At 45.0% G+C, this 5,000-nt stretch overlaps 1 protein-coding gene across 3 annotated transcripts in view; it reads right to left on the bottom strand.

Moving 5' to 3' along the window:
- The window catches only part of LOC137421858 (extracellular signal-regulated kinase 2), a 97,563-nt gene that overhangs the window by 13,868 nt on the left and 78,695 nt on the right, over positions 1 to 5,000 (bottom strand). The window contains exon 11 of one of the 3 annotated variants that reach the window (XR_010983415.2): positions 1,319 to 1,782. The exons of the other annotated variants lie outside the window; for them this stretch is intronic. The gene's annotated coding sequence lies outside the window, so the exon portion shown is untranslated. The remainder of the gene's footprint in view (positions 1 to 1,318; positions 1,783 to 5,000) is intronic. 3 annotated transcript variants of the gene reach the window in all.

Here is a 5,000-nt window from a genome sequence, read left to right as displayed (position 1 = left end):
CTGCAATCGGTGCTGGCAGTGTTGTCTGGTCAGATGTGGATTTCTCAGGGGACGCCTGGCATGATAGCCTGCTTGAACCAGTCGTTGGTTGACTAGCCTTCTGGATACAGGCACATTTGTCAGTTGCTGCCACTCAGCCCTAAGCCGATTAGCTGACTTGGTACGGCCATTGCCGACTAACCGGTGCAGCTGGCGATCATCCCCTCCTTGTGGTTCTGTGGGGACGTCCTGACCTCGGTATTGGAGTAGGGACACCCCTCTGAGCATTTCGTTTCAGGATCTTTGACACCTGACCTTGAGTGATGCCATACTGCCGAGCAATAGCACGCTGTTTCATGCCGGAATTTCGTAAAGCCACCACTAAATGACAAACAGCATTGTCGAGTTGACGGACCATCTCCAGGGGAAGCGGCAATAACTTTTGTAGACGTGCAGCAGTTGTTTTCCACTAATACAGAACGCAGCAACCCTTATATACCCGATTGTGAAGCCAATCGTCAAATGTACCTGTCCGTACATTTTGTCACGCCACCTGTGATATAATCCTGTTATTGACTTCTTGCTGCGACAAACAATCAGTGACATGGTTCTTTCAACAAAGAAATCACCGAAGCGTAAAAGAAACTCACCAGATTGATATACCGAGTTGAGAAAGTAAACCCAAGTCAAGGAAAAAAATATATTCCATATTAAATGCCATGTCTGTATATATATATATATACATATGTATATATATATATATATATATATATATATATATATATATGTATATATATATATATATAGTTACGGAAACGGAGTACGGCTCTCCCCTTAGCAGGAGGGGGGGGGGGGGTTAATCCCCCTTGTATTTGTACTGGCCGTCTCCGCTCCTGAAGCTACCCCACTCCTTTGTGGGGTGAGATTGGCCGAGGCGATCGGTCAAAGGATTCCCGTACGCCCCCGCCGAGCCCTCCACAAAGCAGGTGGGTAACCCCGTTCGAAACCACGGACAAGATGTTATTTGCCGAGCGGGTTAGCAGCCCGCGGTTCGAACCATTAGCAAGTACTAAACCCGATTCCTATGCGTTGGCCAAATCGTGCCACAGGTGTTCAATGATGGAAATCACAAAGACGAACGGATGTGAAGAAAAGAAGGCAAAGGTAGGAAGAACAGGGATTTATTAGCTACTATTTACACAAAACCAAAGAAACCAAGGGAGATGGAAAGATACGAAAATAATTTACAGAAGAAGACACAGTGCAATTCTAGCTTATCTACACAGGCTTAACTTATTCCCAGGGACAAGACAGACGAACAGACGACAGTCAGACTTACACGAATGGGGGAATGAAGGCAGGAACGAATGGCTGGAAGGAGAGGAAGCTTCAGGTGGGACAGCAGAACGGCCGGGCCGGGAGCGAGCAGCCGCCGACTCCACCGCAATCTGGTTCACACAGCAAGGTTGCTCGAAAAACAGCACGTCAGGGCTTCATGCTGCTGGGCTGTTGAAACAGCGTCTCTCCCAGCAGAACCGCAAGCTCACCTCCCCATGGAATCTCTCCGCTTCCAAGCACCTCCCTCCACGTAAATCTTTTAGTGCGTCCTCCTTGCTCATCTCTCTCTTACGCATCTCCTCGTGGGGGCTGATGCAACGGGTTTTATAACCCCACCCTCGAACCTGCTCGATGTTTCTTTCTTCGCCCTCTCAAGCCAAACCCACTCATTCCTGGTTGGTTGATCGGGGCTGGCTGACTCCTCCTTCTGATGATGATGGGCGGGCAACGCCATTCTTCTCCGAGCTGAACACATGGGCAATGGAGGGTGAATGCAGTTGGAAATGGAGGCAATGCAGTTGGAAATGGAGGTAATGCAGTTGGAAATGGAGGTAATGCAGTTGGAAATGGAGGCTTTGGGGGAATTTGAAAAAGGGGATCTATCTTATTTGATCTGGTGTAATGCAGAGTCAATTAATGGGAAACAGAGCCTTAAACTAATACACATAATAAAGAAATAACTATAGAGAGGTTCTATGATTGGCTACGTGCTTGTACATGGACTAGCTAAGGGGACGACCTTTGACCTTTACACAAATGGAGGTATTTACAAAGATCATGACATTACTTACAGAGGGTGATATTTACAAACACAGGATTCTCAAATCCGCAACAATATATACAGACTTGGCATTTAATATGGAATATTTTTTTTGTGGTGGTGAACTTACTTTTCAAGATGTCTTAGAACCAAAAGTTAATTGGAATTATGTTGAAATTATTCTAGATTTTGTGAATGTGACCTTTAAAAGAAACAAAAACCACATTTGACATTTCGAAACAAATAAATTGATCCTTGAAAGTGATGTAAACTGATATCGAACTCAATTCATGAACAGTACTGTGTTAAACTTCTGTACGTTTTCCAGAAGTATCTCTTTATTTTGCACATTAGCCAATTTTTTTTTTAACAAAAACAAAAGTTAAATTATGACTGGGATTACGGACAGTAAAATTCCAGTTCAGTACTTCGTGTAACCCCCACGAGCATTCAGGAGAGCACGTACACGTTGAGGCATGCTGCTCACGAGATTTGCCAAGGTTTGGACAGGAATCGCTTGCCATGCAGTGACAATAGCCTGCTGCAATTCACGCACAGAGGTCGGCTGCTGGTCCAAGTGGTCGATTTGATGCGTTAATTCTGCCCGCAAGTTCTCTATTGGATTCATATCCGGGGACATGTCAGGCCACTCCATATGCTCTACACCACGGTCAGCAAGAAAGTGTTGGATCATGCGAGCACGATGAGGCCGTGCATTGTCATCTTGGAAGACAAAGTTTCCTCGAAAGGCTGCACAAGCAAATGGAAGCAATGTTTCTTCCAGAATGGCCCTGTACTTGAACTGATTCAGGTTTCCATTCAGAACAACCAGGTCAGTTTTGCCCCCTGCATGAAAAGCAGCCCGAACGGTCACCCCACCACCTCCCGCTTGGACTCTTGGCACTATACAATCTTTGTTGTAGGCTTCATGCACTTGTCTGCGCACTCGGACGCGGCCATCTTGACGATAGACCAGAAATCTAGACCCGTCACTGAAGATCACGTGATTCCAGTGTCCTGGCTGCCATTGACGGTGCTCTCTGGCCCACTGCAATCGGCGCTGGCGGTGTTGTCTGGTCAGGCGTGGCTTTCTCAGGGGATGCCTGGCACGACAGCCTGCTTGAACCAGTCGTTGGTTGACTAGCCTTCTGGATACAGGCACATTTGTCAGTTGCTGCCACTCAGCCCTAAGCCGATTAGCTGACTTGGTGTGGCCATTGCGGACTAACCGGTGCAGCTGACGATCATCCCTCCTTGTGGTTCTGCGGGGACGTCCTGGCCTCGGTATTGGAGTAGGGACACCCCTCTGAGCATTTCGTTTCAGGATCTTTGACACCTGACCTTGAGTGATGCCATACTGCCGAGCAATAGCACGCTCTTTCATGCCGTAATTTCGTAAAGCCACCACTCCATAACAAACAGCATTGTCGAGTTGACGGACCATCTCCAGAGGAAGCGGCAATAACTTTTGGAGACGTGCAGCAGTTGTTTTCCACTAATACAGAACGCAACAACCCTTGTATACCCGACTGTGAAGCCAATCGTCAAATGCACCTGTCCGTACATTTTGCCACGCCACCTGTGATATAATCCTGTTGTTGACTTCTTGCTGCGACAGACAAGCAGTGACATGGTTCTTTTAACAAATAAATCACCAAAGTGTAAAAGAAACTCACCAGATTGATATACTGAGTTAAGAAAGTAAACCCAAGTCAAGAAAAAAAAAATATTCCATATTAAATGCCAAGTCTGTATATATATACACAAATGCATATATAATTAAATGGTCATTCGTGGTTCCCAAAAAAAAAAAAATGATAAAATAATGACGTAACAAACTAAGCAACTCCACTCCCCACGTCATATCCCATCTATAATAATATTTTTCCCCCTTCCCTCTCCTCCCCTTGCGGAGAGTTTACGATCGTCTCTGTGAAGCATACTTTTTCCTTAAACAGAAGAAACTAACAATATTAATCTGAGATCCCCTACCCATATGTGAAAAGGGATAATAAAAGAAGTACCAAGTAAATCCGTGGGTTGGTGGGAATTTTTTTTTGCGCCTGCGAAAACCCACAAATACACGGGATATAGGGCCGCGATTGTTGAAGCATTTTATCAACTGTGAAAACGGGGAACTCACGAATGGTGGGACCAGGAATGACAGGGTCTAACTGTATATCCAATTGAGATTTTGTTTTTCCACCCACACGATGCCGATGAATAGATCAGTGACGAAAAAATAAAACTCAATTTAATCAATTTAAAATTCAGGCAGTAACAACAAAATATGAAAAAGTGAAGGGGTGAGAATACTTTCTGAAGACATTGTATTATTTCTAGCTGATAGTGTCGGTCAATGAAGGGTTCCTGTAAACACAATAAATATTGGTTCGCGAGTTATCAAGTGACCACTATATTCGTCATGTGTGTGTGTCTGTCTCTGTGTGTGTGTCTGTCTGTCTGTCTGTCCGCAGCATAACTACCCGATGATATCTTCCGATCTTGATGAAACTTGGGTGGGAGGTTGATATCATGATCTAGTTGTGTCCTGCCTAGAGTGGGCGTATTGCGCCCATTGTGGGCGGAGCCACGCCCGAAAAAGATGTCTTTTTAGGGGGTAATCGAGTTCAATTTACATCTTCTCCGAAGGGTTTGGTGGAATCTGACAGGTGTTTCGATATTCGGTTAGGCCAATGTCATGAGTCTAGCCCCACGGAGCTTGATTTTTCATTTTTCATTTCCCCCCCCCCCTCCCCTTTTTTTTTTTTTTTTAAATTTCATTTTCACCGAATTTTCGGTATTGTGTAGCTAACTAACCTCATAACTGATTATACATTATTTTCTCTCATTTCAACGTCAGTAACCTTCGTTTTTACATTTCCGGGCCTGGCCTGTCCGGGCCTGTTTCTGTTATAGTCCG

Source organism: Myxine glutinosa, chromosome 2, assembly GCF_964187855.1.
Source record: "Myxine glutinosa chromosome 2, kmMyxGlut1.1, whole genome shotgun sequence".
NCBI lineage: Eukaryota > Metazoa > Chordata > Myxini > Myxiniformes > Myxinidae > Myxine > Myxine glutinosa.
The sequence above is the reverse complement of the archived record's forward strand: the minus strand, read 5'-3'. Positions and strand labels throughout refer to the sequence as shown.